We start from the raw sequence: 17,018 nt of genomic DNA on the forward strand, positions 1-17,018 counted from the left end.
GTCCGTCCAGGTTTCAGTGATAAAAGCAATCTTAATGCCTTGGTCTTCCAGTAGATTGGCGCATTCAATACTATGTTTCGCCAGCGATCTAGCTTTGATGAGAATGCAACTGAACTTCTCAACAGGACATCTGGCGAAACGGCCGTCACCCTTCAACGATCTGATCGGTTCAGATAACAGTTTGGGGAGCGGCGTTCTACAGTAGGGGCAGAATCCTAATGGAAAACTATTTCTCGCCTTGGCCAAAAGACGCCCACAGGCTGCGTGCCTTCCCCGCCATTTAGATCCATTAACGCTTCTCTGGTGTATACAAGTTTCCTAAACGTACCTGGTATCTCTAGGCCAGGGGTTTGGGCACTGAGCGCGACCCGAGCGCGGACGGGCGCAGACGGGCTTGCCTTAGGCGCGCCTTCGGCGCGGTCGCGCCAGCGCTCCTCAAATAGGCAAGCGTCCGCCCAGCTAGACTGCCAACCTGTCCACCCCTCAAAGATGGCTGCCGCTGCCCGTGAAACCCTGCTCCACAGGAACAACCTGCTCGGGTCGGGACCAGAGCCAGGTGAGGAGCAAGTACCAGCTATCAGGAGGTTTTGTTTAAAAATAATGTGCAAAGGGTAAAGTTAAAACACCACCACAAGATTAAAAATATCTCGGGAACAGTTAGCAACCGAGCCTGTGTGCAAAATGGCAATGTTAAAATATTAAAAATCTGCAGCGATCCACAACAGCTTCCTAGCGGAAAGCGCTCAAATACCTTTAGCGCGAAGGCTTCCCTATGCTCCCGGGTCAAGCCTCAGGAGTAGTAGTCGCTCGCGGTCGCGCCAGCGCTCCTCAAATAGGCAAGCGTCCGCCCAGCTAGACTGCCAACCTGTCCATTCCTCAAAGATGGCTGCCGCCGCCCGTGAAACCCTGCTCCACAGGAACAACCTGCTCGGGTCGGGACCAGCGCCAGGTGAGGAGCGAGTACCAGCTATCAGGAGGTTTTGTTTAAAAATAATGTGCAAAGGTTAAAGTTAAAACACCACCACAAGATTAAAAATATCTCGTGAACAGTTAGCAACCGAGTCTGTGTGCAAAATGGCAATGTTAAAATATTAAAAATCTGCAGCGATCCACAACAGCTTCCTAGCGGAAAGCGCTCAAATACCTTTAGCGCGAATGCTCCCGGCTCAGGCCTCAGGAGTAGTACTCTTCTACAAAGTTATAGATCTGTGAAATGAGAGCTCTTTCAATCAGTTTTCAAAGGGATGCACCATTGAGGATTGGTCTGGAGTTGGCTGGGTTGAAAAGGGTTGAGGTTCTTTTTTTTTAATTGAGTTATCTGATGAAAGAGGTTTTGAGTTCGAAAGGGAAGAATCCTGTATCTTGGGATTTGTTAAGTGTGTAACAGCCTTAGACTAAGCAGATGTGTGAAGGATGATACTTTTTAACTTTTTTTACTTTTGAGCTAATGGAAAGCCTGCTTGACATCATCATCTCATTGACTTCGTGTTGGATTTGGATATATGACCAATGGATGTTAGTGACAGCTGGTGCTTTGCATCTTTCTTTCTGTCCCTCCAGGTCGTTGTCTCCTGGGCATTGTTTTGTTTTGTTTTGAGCTACTCTTCTCTTTATTTTGTTCACTAGCTCATTGTCAATTGTGTCACAGCCGGTTTGTGAGTTTGGTGTCTTAGCAGTGGTGCATTCTGGGTTGTGCAATTCTGAGAGAATCCTATACAGTTCTTTTGAGAGGCATTCCATATGAGTGATCCATATGCTAAGCAATTGCTTTGCGATTTTGATGGCAGATTTGTTTGCTGTATTGTGTCCTAATAGGCAGATTTTGTCCTACTGGCTCTAACACACAGAATACAGGGAGTGCATGGACCAAACCTGCATGACTAACATTGCCTTACATTTTGATGGGAAGTCCTGATTCTGCAGGTATTTGGATTGCTTGGAAATGCAATACATATATCCACTATTTTCCCAAATAGCTTACACTTGCTTAGAAAACTCGTTTACCCTAAATGGGGCCTTATTATGCGTTAGAAATCAGTGAACTCTCAAGCTTGGATGCATCTGCACAACAGAATTCAAGAGCAGATGAGGGACACTAGGGCCAGGATTTCACTTGAAAATCTATCCGGCCTAATGTGTGTGAGAGTCTCTCAGAGGATTGGAAAATAGTTTCAGGTTCTAGAGCCATACATACCCAATCCTATGGGTGACAAAGACATGTCTGTGCGTGCTCAGCAGGGAGTGACTTCAGAGTGTGCCACAGTGTGACTTTATGGATGTCATACATGTAGGGGCATGTAAGAAACATGACCACAGGGCTGGCAGGCGATATGTGACGCGGTTTATGGATCAAATATGGGAGTTCAGCAGCGTTCCCTAGTGGCCATCTCAATATGTGCCTTGCATGAAATAACCTGTAATTTCCTATTTAACTTTTCTTTTTATAAAGGGACAATGTCCTCACTCTCCCCTAAAGAATTGTTGACATGGTGAATCTTGGGTAATAGTCGAGCGCTCTACGAGCTTCCTTCCCAGGTGTGTGGAATTAGAGGAACCTCAGTTGAGCCAACCTATATGATTCAGTCTTCCACCGTTTCCACTGATTCGTTTTGCCACCTAAATCTCGAAGAGCAATCATTCACTATATGGATTCCCCTCTTGTGCTATATCTGAAGCTGGATTGCCTTTGCCTCAAAAGCATAAGGGCATGATTACCTTCTGACACACCCAAAAATGGCATTGTGGATGGCAAGCCAAGGCTTTGAGAGGGGTGCGGCCTTCTTCAGAAAAAGGTGCTGTGAGGGAGTAGCTGAGCTGCGGGCTTTAGTGACAGTGCCAGGGCTTCAGAATGAGGTGTGGCTAAGTGACACTTTTTATTTTGATGAGCGCTCTTGGCTTTTCCTACTTACTAATGGTGAGGAAGAGGTTAGATGAGTGTTGGCTGCGTGGAGCAAGAACCGTGAGGAAAAACATTGGGGGAGGAAATTATCGGATGAGTGCTGTACAGGAGTTACCCAGAGAGAGGGCATTAATGGTCCATCATCACCGAGAACCCTAGGAGAAGAAAGCATGTGGCTAGTTATGGCAAGAAGGTAAAAAGAATCACTAGCAATAAAACTGAGAAAGAAATGGGGACAGGGCTGTCGACGATGCAAAAATCATCAGCGATGGCCTTGGGACAGCAGGAGGTGGCACGAGTGATGGCCGAGAAGGAGGAAGAATAGTCAGCGATGGACGTAGAAGAGAAAGAGGTAGGACTGAGGAAGGAAGAATCCTTTGTGATGGACTAGAAGGAAGTAGAGGTAGGGTGAGGACGAATCATCAGTGATGGACCTAAAAGAGAATGAGATAAGGGCAGCTAGGGTCTAAAGAAAAGAAAATGAAAGGTCAGTGACGGGCCCGAGGCTGGGGAATGGGAAGCAAATACTGGCCCTGTGTGACCAAAAGATAATGATCTGGATACTGTTTGGTTCAGTAACCCAGACTTTGCTCTCGGAACCAATCATCTCCAGTGGCTGTAGAGGGACAGATTGAAGCAGAGATGGGGGAGAGAACATATCCCCAAGGAGAAGCGAGAGAGCAGCTATTTGGAGGGATCAATGGCTGGGCTCATGTGAATCGAAGGGGAGATGCAGCTATTTCTAGAGAGCTGGGTTTTAGTAATTAAATTCCTAATTATCTGTTTGCTTGTTAATTAGGATTGTCAGGATAACTGCCAATGAGGCGATGCTAAAGAGCCAATTACTGAGGAACAAGCTCTGCTCTGCAGAGCTGAGATGGCTGTTTACTCCATAAACTATGACTAATAAAACAACTTCACAAACTCCTCCGCAACTCACTCTCCACCCCTCCTTTCCCCACCTCCTCGCACCATCTCACCTTCTCTTCCCCACAGTTTCTACCTTCATAATTTTATTAATAGTCTCCATGTCCCCACTTCTCTTGTGAATATACGCCCTCCATCATTCGCTCTTTACTTTCACCCCTTCAGTCTCAATTTCACGCACTTGTGCTCACGTCTTGCACACATTCTTTCGCACCTCTTTGCTTGCCCCTCTCCCACATTCGCAATCTCATTTGCTAGTTTCTCTCCCTCCCTTTCACTTCCACCGTTTCTAATTCTCTTTCACAGATTCTCTTCTCTTGATATCTGACAAGCCCCACCACATTTACTCTTCTCGCCCTAACACAAACATTCTCTAATCTTATCCTTTCCCTCATTTTCCCTACCTACTTCACATCATCTCTTCTCTCTTCTCTTCGGGTCTTTCTTCCTCTCGTATAGTTCCCCCCCGCCCCGTTCTTTTTCTTTGTAGGTTCCTGGGTGCTCAGGGCAAGTAGGAGCCTCTGGTGTGCTGTCCTACTGGGCACGCCTTGGGATCAGACAAGCTTCCCGAGATTTAGGACAGGGATAGCAGAAAAGGTTGTACAGAGTTTCCCACCCCATTGAAGCTCCTATCCATACAGAGAGCTGTTCAAAGCACTAGAACCCTGAATTTAATGCAATGCAATTGGAGTATAGAACAAAAACACAGGGTAAATTGTTGCTACCTGACAGAAGGCGAATGTAAGCGCAACAATGCCGCAAAGTAACTACAGGACCCATGCTGGGCCTCGTGCACTTTGGATCAGTGCTTAATTTGTAAAATATTAAGTGCCAGGGCCCTGGCCAGAAGCCACTGCAGCTTGCAACACCCATCGCCACGGTCATTGCTGCCAAAACAACTACTAACCATCTCTCTTGCATGTAAATGCGACAGTTCAGATTATTCCAGGTTCCCAAAGCTAAAGGAATGGCTGGGGGGGAGGGGCAGGTATTAGTCATTTTTGATGTATATTGCATTTATAAACAACTGTTGTTCTGCTAATCTCTGAATTAGATTAGCAGAGCCACCATGTGGCAGACTGTCATAAGTGCTGTGTTGATAATTAAGTGCACCGGAAACCAATTAGGTGCCGGTGCGGAGCACCGGAAACCACCAGCTCAAATTAAGCAGTGCCTTGGACTCCATCTATAATTGTTATTAAGCATCGTGACCACAGTTAGGGCTCTTGTAGAACGCATAGTAACCTTAAAATATGGAGTAAATTCGAGGTAGGTCGTACAGTAAATGTCCATCGGTAGTGTCTGAGCCTGTGGAAGGCTGCAAGGGTGAAAACCAGCAGCCTGGCTCCCAGCTCTGTAGGGCTGAGTAACTCTACCTCGAGTCATTTCCCTTTGTTAGAATTCACAAAAATTTTATTCCACTAGTATTCCCCAAAAAAGTTATTTATTTTTTTATCTTCTCTTTGTTTAGACTTGACACATTTCACTCTAACCATCCTGCTTCAGAGCTGTCTCCAGGTTTTTATGATTACTAATCATATCAGCATTGTCTTTATTGCATTCCAGTGAAAATGCGTTACTTCATGTTGGACTAAAGCACCACAGTTATACTGCTGTATTATTCATAACTGTAAGTTCATTGTTTCTATTCGGTTATTTTCATTCATTTTCAAGTTCTCCTAGAGGGACTTGGTGGTGGAAGGGTAATAGAGAGTCTCAGAAGTAGTGTTTATAACGGACCAAGACATTAATGAAGAGTTAAAGGGAAGAGAACAACGCACTACCTTGAGGAGACAATGAAGACATGCCTGTGTTGGTTGGGTCGAAGCAACTGACCTAGTGGAGACGGGGTGTATATGTAGGGAAATTGAAAAGTGAGCTCATAGCAGGGCTAATATTTATGTTCGGGGGTGGGGGGAGTCACATTGTAGGGGGAATCTCTTATAGTAGTCAAACATGCTCAAGTGTAAGTTATAGATCAGGAATATGAAAGTTTGAATGGAGAGATGTAACCAATTCTTTTGAATCTACAGTAATTTGAATCTAGCAGGATCCATTTATTAAAGGATGCCCACCAGGCGTCACAGCGGGACAGACAGAACTACAGGTGTGAATGTGCCGAGAAGTAGATTATTCTTAGACGCGTTAAGAAGGTAGGGAGGGGCCAAGAGCAATAAAATGTCTATGAGACAGATGTTGACATCGGGAGCTTGTTTGAGTGACACTAACACAGCGTATTGATGGTAATGTGTGTTTGTGTGATAGAGAATGGGATGGAGTGTGAGAGAGGTAGAGTGAAAAAAGGAAGGGATCACAAGAAGGGAAAGGATAAGAATGAATCGTAGAGGATTGGAGCTTGTGCGCCTCTCTACAGGAAGACGGCTGAGTAGGATACTGTGTGTTATTGAGGCCAACTGGGCCATGAATGGTACGGTTCCATCTATCCATGAGAGATGGACATCTATGCCCTATGCACTATCATTTGTGTACAGAGCCTTTAATATTGACCTCTAGAGCCAGACTGGCCACCTCATCACTCTAGACTGCGGTGCTGCTTTCAGAGCATGAAAGGCTGACAAAACTCTTTTGATACCAAAGACGTGAACATTCTCAAGACGGATGCAAGTAATCATGGCTTGGGTGCTGTCTTGTTACAAAAGAGAGCGTGTGGTAAAGAAGAAATCATTGTATTTGGGTTAAGAGCTCTGCAGAATACTGAAGCAACCTATTTTACCATTGAGGGGGAGACATTAGGTTGTGATGTACTTTAGGAATTTTGTGTGGGGCACGAATTTCATTTTGCAGGCATATCATAAGCCTTGTATCGATTTGTTGTCTACCCAAAGCAGGGGTAAGGCCACTCACCAGATTACCAAGTGCCAATATTGTTTGTAGACATTTCATTAAAATGTGCATATATTCCTGGCACAAAAATATTCACTGTGGATTGTTTATCCAGATTGCCTTCTCCGGGTTTGGAGAATAGAATTCTGGTGAATTGGAAGTTGAGATTAAGTTTGTTTGCATGGTTGGGTGCAAGGTGTTAAATGGTGCTTTGTCAAAGGATGTGTAGACGCAGAGTCTCGATGAGGATAAGGTGTTGGGGGAGGTGATAGAGCACATGATTAAGAGATGGCCGAACATTTAAGGGTTGTAATCGGAACTTGCACCATTGCACCATTTGTTTGCATTAATACAGAGTTAGGATTTGATCATCGACAGAATAGCAGGGATGGTTTGCAAGTGGTTCCTGAGGGAATGCATAGCAGCATTTTATCTTTGCCAAATTATGGACATCTGGAGATTAGCGCAATGAAGAGCGGAGCCAGGATGGATTTTTGGTGGCCTGGTGTGGATAAAGCAATTGAGAGAATGTAGTCCATGTATTGTGAGTGACAACACAGAGGTTACTGTGCCTTCTCCATTTGAGAAGGTTGACACTCCTTTGACTCCATGGATAAAAGTAGCCATGGATCTATCTGGTCCTTTTTAGGTTCTTGGTGAAATTCCCAAATGTGTATTGGTCTGATTAATAATATGACCAAGTGGCCCGAGATCAAGTTTGTGGAAAGTGTGTGTACTAACATGGATATCGATTGTAAGGGAGGGGTATCAGGATATTTTGGTAACCAACAACCGAAAGCAATTGACATCCGATGATAAAAAAAAATGATTGAGGTCTACGTCACTTTGTCACTTGAGAAGTAATGAATTGCTATAAAGAGTGAATCGAGTTTTGAAATATTAGTTGCAGGTATCTTTAGCCAGAAGGCTTAACTGGAAAACCACTGTGAGGAACATGTTATATGAGGACTACACTTCACACCAGTACAGGGATGTCTCCTTGTACCTTAAATAAATGGAGTGCAGATGGACTGGAAACATGCAGACTCGCATAAGAAGGTGTGAGCAAGAGTGTGGAAGACAAGAGGATATTCAATGATCTGGAGAAGTATCAGCTTAAAGTGTAGTGCGGGGATTGGGTGGGAATGAAGAAACCTATTCATGTCAAAAAGCGTTTGTCTTGGTTTTACTTTTCTTCTCTTGTTCAGGTGAAGGATGTGAAAGGCAATGTGGTGGTATTGTTTGAAGGCAGAGTGTGGAATAAAGAATGTGTTTCTTTGGTGCCTGAAAATATAGAAGCATATGTGTTGGATTCAATGGGGTGAATGGAGATGAAGCAAACCATTCTGAAAGAAATGGTGTTCAACTGAAAAGTAGGACAAGAACAGTCCCAATCTTGCAGACGAATTATGCATCTTGCTCATTGAATGTATTGATTTATTTGTCATTATCAAAGACTTGCTTTTGAAAAATTTATTAATTTTCCTATTTATTGTATTTCATTCTTTATTATGTGTTCCATTTCCTTTTTGCTGTTTAATTAGTGTTACCAGTTTGTTGTCTGTGTTGTTAAGAGAAGGAGATGTGTGGAGTTTATGTTGGTTTAGACATGTTTGAAACAAGAATGCATTCTGAGGTCCATTCATTTATGAAGATCATGAAGAGTCCCAATTTTTTATTTTTTTTATCAGATTTTTATTGATTTTCAGAAAACATATTGAGACATTTTACAAAACTTGTTGAAATTACGCAAGAGTTTAATCTTACATCATAATGTAGTTAAACATAGTAATCTCAGGATGTCCAGCTGCAAATATCGTCAGCCCCACCAATGAGCAAGGAAATAAATGTTCATCCTAATCCCAAGGTAGGCCTCAGCTCTTTGTCCTGTAGTGCTTTGCATTGCACACAATTAGTCATGGATCCCCTCAGTGTTCTGCTCCTCAGTCAATACCCAACAAAATTCCCTCCCCCCACCCCCCTCCCAACATCCACCCTCCCCACCCCCCAGGCATGCCACAGAGTTGTCAAATCCTTCGCATATGGGTGTTGGTCGGTCCGACAGTGCACAGTGTATTCTATTCCAATGAACCCGATGAAGATTCCTTATTTGCCAGTTGCTGCTGTGTTGGTGAGCTATCCAGTGTTTGAATTGCACTTGCATTTACTCAATAAATCTCTCTTGGAGATCACATCTCATCATTTTATCCACCTTTGCCATTTCTTCCACCCCGGTGAGCCAATTTTGGTATGGCAAGAGTGGAAAGATTGGAGCCTTAGAGCCTACTGTAGTGGGCTCTACTGGCCATTAAAGGCCTGCTCCAGCGTTGCGAGGGCCTTTGACAAGGGAGCAGGCCTTTAATGCCTAGCAGAGCCGCTACAGAGGGCTCTAAGGCTATTAGAACATTTCGCCCTTAGAGGGCAAAATGTTCTAATTTGTAAAACAAAGGGCTCATGGAGCCTCCCCTCGGGATCCGTGAGGCCTTTCTTCATGGCAACAGCTGTGAACAAACATTGGATTGTTGGAGCTCCGGACTTCTACCAGCCATTGACAGCCCGGAGCACTCCATTGTTTTCAATGAGGCTCCCAACATTCCAGTGTTCTAATGTTTCTTAAATTACATGTCAACGATTGGAGAGCAGAACTTCACTCCTGAGAAAAGGAAATTGAGAATTTTACACTCTCTTGGACTAGGAGATATAAAGCAAGAAATTAAGACGTACTGATGAAACTGAATCATTTAGGAATGCCCTTGATAACGTTGAGAATTGTTATTCACCCACGGTATGCAATGCTAGTGACAGTTATACGTTCTTTAAAAGGAAGCATAAAGTAAATCAATGCATAGATGACTGTGTTGCATTCCTTAAAAAATAGAGTTGAACTGTTAGTTTGATAACCTACACAATGAATTTGTAGGGGATTAAATCATAGTGCACACTGATAATCTGTCTGTGCAAGGAAAACTGTGGGCAAATGGAGATGCTGCTTAGAAGGGTGCTGTTATTGAACATCCCGATAGATGCACTTAGGCTGCACTTGAGGATGCAAGAACACAAGAGACTATTTGTAATGTATGTGGTAATAAATCACAGAATAAAAAATATATAGAGGATGGCAACAGCATAAAGGGTTAACCCCTTGGGTGCTTCGGTCGGCCGGGGGCCGTCCGACGCACCAGTGGTCATGTATGTAGGACGGCCCCCGGCCATCTGATCACATGGCACTGGGAATCCCTCTGGTGCAGGTACCAGGGGGATTCCCTTTTCCCCATAACAGCCTCGGGAGCTGGGAAAGAGCTTCCCCAGCTCCCGAGGCTGTTTCTTTGGTTTCCTGAAATGACCATCAGCGCGCACGTCGCGCTGACGTCATTTCAGTGAAACCGAAACTGAAATGAGCCATGAGGCTCATTTCAGCTTAACTTTCTATGCGCTCAGGAGGCTATCTCATCCCCCCAGGCATGTAGAAAGACGGGGGAGGTATCATTGGAAAGGGGAGATTCTTGGGGATCCACCCACTAGGCACCAGGGAGGGGTGAGCGTCCCCTTGGGCAAGGGCCTTTGCTCCCCCATAATGTTTGGGGTAAATTCAGTCTTTCTGAACCCCCCTGGAAGGCAGATGGGGGCTGCAGCCCTCAATTTGCCCCCCGGGGGGGCAGACAGCCCACTTGAAATCAGGGATTATTTTTTACTATGTAAATTAAGGGTGGGGCTGCCCAAAATGGGCACACAAATGCCCCCAACCCCCTGCACAATTAGAGTCTTTCTTCCCCCCTGGGGGGCAGAAGCCTCCAATCTGCTCCCCTGGGGGGCAGAAAGCCCACTAGATGCCAATTTCTTTTAAAAAAATGTTTAATTTAGGGGTGGGGGCTGTCCAAGATGGGCATGCCAATGCCCCCACCCCTCTTCACCCACATAATTCCAGTCTTTCTGACCTGGGGACAGATTGGGGCAGTAGCCCCCAAACTGCTCCCCGCGGGGGCAGAAAGCACCCTAGACACTAGGGATTATTTTTTTTATTAGGCCCGGGGTGGGGGCTGCCCAGAATGAGCATGCCAATGCCCCCACCCCTCTCTCCCCACAAAATTCCAGTCTTTCTGCCCCCCCTAGGAGGCAGATGGGACAATAGCCACTTATCTGACCCACCCCCCCCCCCCGAGGTGGGACAGAAAGCCCACTAGCCACCAGGGATTTTTTTTTATCCGACGTACAGGGTGGGGCCTGCCCTGAATTTTTTTCAACTAATTTTCAATTTTTCTTTATTCAACTGTTAGTTTCTATGAAGAAACCTTGAAGGATCTAAACAAATGACCACTTGCAGAATTTAGAATTTTGTCTACTTTTTTAAAATGTATAGCGTTCCAGGATCCATTATTGCTTTCATAACCATTTTTACCATTAACTGGAATAAGGTTGAAAGCACAAAAATAGCAAAAATAGGCTATGTCCCAATAAAATGCCAAAACTGTTTACAAAAATGTTGGTTTTCTGACAAAAGTCTGTCTGTCCCTAAAAGCTGGCAAAATTGTGATTTCAGCCCCACATGTGATACCATTTGCAGGGAAAAACAAGACGCTTTCATTTGCAGCACATTTTTCCCGTTGTTCCCCCCCAAAACAATGTGGTTGTACTTTGTCTAAGTTCTGGGTTGCCTCCAAGGGAATCCACAAACCCAGGGTACCTTTAGAATCCCCATGAGGTTGGAGGAAAAGGATGCAAATTTGGTGTGGATACCTTATGTGCTCAAAATGTTACAGGGACCTAAGCACAAACTACCCCAAATAGCCAAACAAAGGCTTAGCATGGGGGTGAGGGGAGGCCTAGCAGCAAAGGGGTTAAGAAAAGAACAAGGTCATAAGAAAAAGAAGGATGTTTTTGTTGTCAAGTGCTACAGATGTGGCAGCAGAGACCATGCTAATGAGAAGAGTTAAAAAATGTTCTAATCGTAATAGCGAGGGGCCGTTCCTATGCCTCTGTAAGAAAAGCAAAGGCAATATTAAAGTTATTAAAGTGTCAATGACACTGCTGCCCTTATCTCGTTCAGGTGTGATGAATCATCGAGAACAAGTTGTGGTTTACCTTTTGGGAAGGTAGCAGTGTGTTAAATGTGAGGACTTCTAAAGGTAAACTAGTATGTGAAATGAAAATTGGAGGAGTGAAATGAAATGTTGTGATGGACTCAAGTCCACCTTTTACAATAATTGACAATCATAAAGGACACGTTTGTTAACTTGCCAGGTGATTTGTTCTAACCTCCTGATGTTAGATTGCATAGTTATAATGGAGAACCCCTTCCGTTGTTAGGATTTAGGACAGTTACATTAGAGTTGAAAAGTAGAACAGAAAAGGTGTAGGCCAGCTGTGTGCTGATGAGTAGGGACTTTCGCGGCAGATAGATCAAAGATCTATTGACATCATTTTGGACCCAAAAAGCACATAACTCGTGTTGGTTGTGGTTGGGAATGTGGAGACTGCAACAAAAATGCTTGAGGGCTTTCCTTCTGTTCTCTCGGGTAGTAGTGGACGGTTAGATGAGCTTCCACACCATCCAGTAGGATTTTATTTGTTTTGTTATTAGAGAGGAGGATTGTGTAGTGTCTCCTTACAGTGTTCAAATGAGTATTATGATGTAGTGGGATTCGGTAATGGGTGTTGGGGGTTATGGGATTCTACAGGGTCAGTTGTAGAAGTGAAGCTAGCGAGTGTAGTTGCGGGTTGGAGGTGCCTAGTGAAGATGCTGAAGTTAGGAGCCTCAGCTGATCTTTTCACCAACCGAGCCACCAGGGGATCGTTCGAGTCAATGTCCCCTTCCGTCTAAGCCCTTTTTGAACAAATGTGCCAGGACTGATTTTGGTTTCCTCCTGTCCTGCAGAACACATAAGACACGTCACCCAAGATCCTACACAGATTTAAATACACATGAATGTGTGTGTGGAGTTGGAGCATGCAACTGCACTGTGTGGAAGGAAATACAGCACCTTCAAAGCTTAACAGTACCCTTTCCTGAAGATGAGTGTAGTGCAGTGATGTTTTACGTGTCAGTACTGACAGGCATCAAAGGCAGTGTATAATTTTATACAGGAGCACGGTGAAGCTTCATGGAGCGTAACTGATGTGTGTCACACTTTGAATCAGCTTAGACAGAACCCTTTGTTGTGCTATTGAAAAAACAGAAAGATTCACAGAATTACAATTACAACGAGGTTTAGAGCACTGACCAGCAAGCCAGGAACCTAGAATAAGCATCAGAAATGGGTTTCTATTAGCATTCAGCTTCTAGATAGTGATTGTATAAAGAGCAGGTTAAGAGATTAGAGGACTGACAACACATAAAGAGGGAATACCCACAGATTTCTCCTTTTTGAGGGGTCAAAGCTTGTAACTGTAGGATCCACCCAAACTCAGTTTTTTGGTAAGCCTATTCTGCTCCCTTATCCATGCATCCCACCATCTTTTAATGCATTTTGCAAATACTGTTGGCCACCTCCAGATATTCTAGCATCTAGTTGCTGCCTTGAACACCTTTGTACTGCTTATAATTAATGTATTTGGCTGCAGCATGGAAGCCACCATCATATCTCAGTTCAAGCTTAAATGTCATGTCTGCTTTCTTGGATAGGCAAATCGATCTTTATTGCATGTTTAGGCTGTCCGGAATTCGGTTTAAACCGAATCTAAACGACAGTACCCTGGTCTTTCTCAGTGTGACTTGCTCTCTCTGCTCTCCTGCCATTTTTTGGTGAAGTTAGTGTGCAGTGGAGGTGGTGTAAGATACTGTTGTAGCTGTGAGGGGAGGAGACATGTATCTCACAGAATGCTAGTCAGTGGTTCAATATGAAAGGAGAGTTATCCGGTGGCCATTTTGAAAATCAAAATATTCTGCAGACGTGAAAGGTTTTGGGTGGCCATCTTAAAGTATTATTTTCCACATAAATTCTGGATGTTTTTAGTCACGAACAATTCTTGAAAAACAAAATACAGACTAAATAGAGTAGTATTGGTACTGTTTTTGTCATATCTAATAATTCTTTGGAGGGTGATTTTCCAGATTGGATATTGGATCGGTAAATTACAGATACTACTTATATGGCTCAATTGTTTTTTTGGAAGAATTAGGAGTAGAACATGTAGGATGGAAAGATGCAGAATGTAACGGCTTCACCATTTTTTCTACAGTCACCTGGAGAACCTGCATTGAAGTGGAGTAAATGGGGAAAAAATAATTTGGACTACTACTGAGTATGTGTCACAAACTTGAGTGCAGAAAGGCAAATGCACTTCTGTTACATTGTCTTGGAGCAAAAGGACAAGAGATACTTGAAAATTTGCCAGATTTACCACCCAATGAGGCTAGAGATTTGAATGAATATAAAATAGTGATAGCAAAAATGGATGCAAATTACTTACTGAGAGTAACCACAACATTAGAAAGATATCACTTTGGCCTTAGGAGTCAAGAAGAGATGAGACAGTAGAAGAATTTGTAACAAGCCGTTGGAAGTTAGGATCTACATGTAAATTTGGGGTAACATTAGAAGAAAGAATTCATGATCAGTTCTTATTAAGGTATAACAATGACAACATTTGTGAAGTACTGCGGATGAACCACCATTGGAGGAGGTGCTTATTATGGCGAAAAGAGTAGAACATATGCTGAAGTGTGTTTAAAGAGTTAAACAAGGGGAGGAACGTGAACAGTACTGAAGATGTTTCAAAAGAAACAAAGGACACAACTAATGATGTTTGTGTAGATAAGACCAGAAATAGTCAGAGTAAAAATGTTGTTGAATTCAAAAGGTCATGTTTTAGTTGTGGTCTAGAGGGACACAAAGCGAATGATAAAACATGCCTGGTGTTGTACCAAACATGTAATATGTGTGGGATAAAAGGGTATTTTTGTAGATGTTTTAAAATTGAAACCAAAATGTTCTCTAGATCTAAAATCTCTGAGGTATGTCACGAAGTAGTACTAGAGGTAAAGAGTCTTTCCACAGGACATCCAACTGGATGGTAATGATTGATGGGCAATGGTCTCAATGATATTTGATTCATGCTCACAAATTATTATTTAGAAGGAAACTTTGAGGAAAAAATTCCTACTGGGAAAAAACTGCGCAGCATGGATATAAAATTTGAAGGGTATAGCAGTTCAGATTTTAAAATGTTAGGGTATTTTGAAGTCAATATTGAAATTGGAAAGACATTCACAAAAGGAAAAGTTTCTCGTCTGAGTGAGATAATGTTAGGTTGGCTACACCAAGGTGATTTGGGGGGCATTCTGAACCCCAATAAGATTCCCCAGGTGCAGATAGAAGAAGCTTCACAAACAAATAATGCATTTGTGGAGGAATTTAGCAATTTATTTGAGAACAGATTGGGAAAACTAGTTGGATATAAACATAAAATCAGGTTGCAAGAGTCCGCAGTGCCAGTTGTAGCAAAAGTGAGACGTGTTCCAAAATGTTTGTAAGATGCAGTGGCTAAATAGTTGCAAAAATTTACTAATGAAGGGGTCATTGACTCTATAGGGGCCACTGAATGGCATTCACCCCTTGTAGTAGCATGCAAAGGCAATGGTGATGTTCGCCTTTGTATTGATCTAAGAGCTTTAAATAAAGAAATTGTAGTAGATAGGTTTCCCTTACCAAAATACAGAAGAAATGATTTCCACATTTTCAGATGCACAGGTCTTCACAACTCTGGCTTTGGTATCAACATACCATCAAGGAGAGTTGGAGGAGTCCTCCCAAGAACTGACGGCATTTGTGACCCCAATGGGGGTCTACACATTTAAAAGAATGCCGTTTGGTCTCATCTCAGCGGCAGCTGTATTTCAGAGGAGAATGCAAAGGATTCTTAGTGGCATCCCTGTGGTCAAATGCTACCCAGACAACAGTATAGTCTTTGGCTCACCCACGGAAGAGCATAATGTAGAGTCAGGGGAGTTCTAAAAATGTTGCAAATAGTGGAGCTTACATTAAAAGCTGAAAAATAAAATTTTTGTCTGTCTGAGGTGGATTATCTTGTCTTGGTTACAGACTGGAAGATACAATTCATCTAAAACAGGAACTAGTTAATACTATCGGAGCTTTGAAAGAACCTGCTAATAAAGAAGAGTTAGCTTCCTTTCTGGGAATGATACATTGCTATAGTAAACTTGTGCAGAAACCTTTCACATGAGAGGTCTTCCCAAGAAGAAAGTTGAATTTCAATGGAGTGAGGAGTGCATGGAGGAATTCAATGAGGTAAAAAAGGAGTTAAGTCAAGCTCCTTCACTGCAGGTGTTTGATCCCCAATGGAATTTCAAAGTTAATTGTGATGCTAGTGAAAAAGGTTTAGGAACTTTACTGGTTCAGAAAAGAATGGTCGGGAAAATTTGATTGCATGCATTTCTGGAGCTCTTACAGTTTCTTAATATAATTATTTAGTAATCGACAGGGAGTCATTGGCAGTGTTCTGGGCAATAAATAGATTTAAATTTTTTATGGGGTTTGAGGTTTTTAGTAGAGAGTGATCACAAACCTTTAGTAAAAGTTTTCTCAAAAAAAGGGTTGGATTGCATCTCATCAAGGATACGAAGATGTGTGATGAGTTTACAAGAGTATAATTTCTTGGTACATTATAGACCTGGTGTAAGTAACTATTCTGCTGATTGCATATCAAGAATGGTGAAGAGATGGCGGAGTTAAGTGAGATGGGAGTGGAGGAGAATTTTGTTGAATTACTCAATGTATGCGAGGTTACTCAAGGATGTGCAAGTATGGAGGAATGGTTGTAAGAACTAAAAAAGGATTCACAAGTAAAGAAAGTTATGGAGTTGGTAAAGAAAGCAATGCCAAATAATAAGGAATTTGAAGACGTGTGGTGGGTGTTGGTGGATGGTAAGACATGAATTATTAGTGGACAGGGGTTTTCTGTTGAGAGGCACATGATTGGCTCCACCACATGAAGACCCTTTGGGTATAGTAAATACTAAAGGAAGATTACGCAGAGACTTCTGGTGGCCTGCACTGCATTATGAGGTTGAACCCATGGTTCAAAAGTCTGCTGAATGTGTGTGTCTAAAAAGGGTTTGAGAACAAGTCATGCACCTATAATGCATAGAGACTTGCCTTGTCATACTTGGAAAGAGGTAGCCTTAGACATATTGCGACCCATAAGAGGTGAAAATGCTACACCTTATAGAACTGTTTTATTAAACCTATGCTCAATATGGATTGAAGTATCATATGTGGGAGATATATCTTCAGTATCATTTAGGAGAGAAGGTTTTCCATGTTACTTGCTATCTGATAATGGAGTACAATTTTGCTCTGCTTAGGTGAAGACATATTTGACAGAATGTGGG

The sequence above is a fragment of the Triturus cristatus genome, chromosome 3_1 (assembly GCF_964204655.1).
Source record: "Triturus cristatus chromosome 3_1, aTriCri1.1, whole genome shotgun sequence".
In the NCBI taxonomy this organism is placed as follows: Eukaryota; Metazoa; Chordata; class Amphibia; order Caudata; family Salamandridae; genus Triturus; species Triturus cristatus.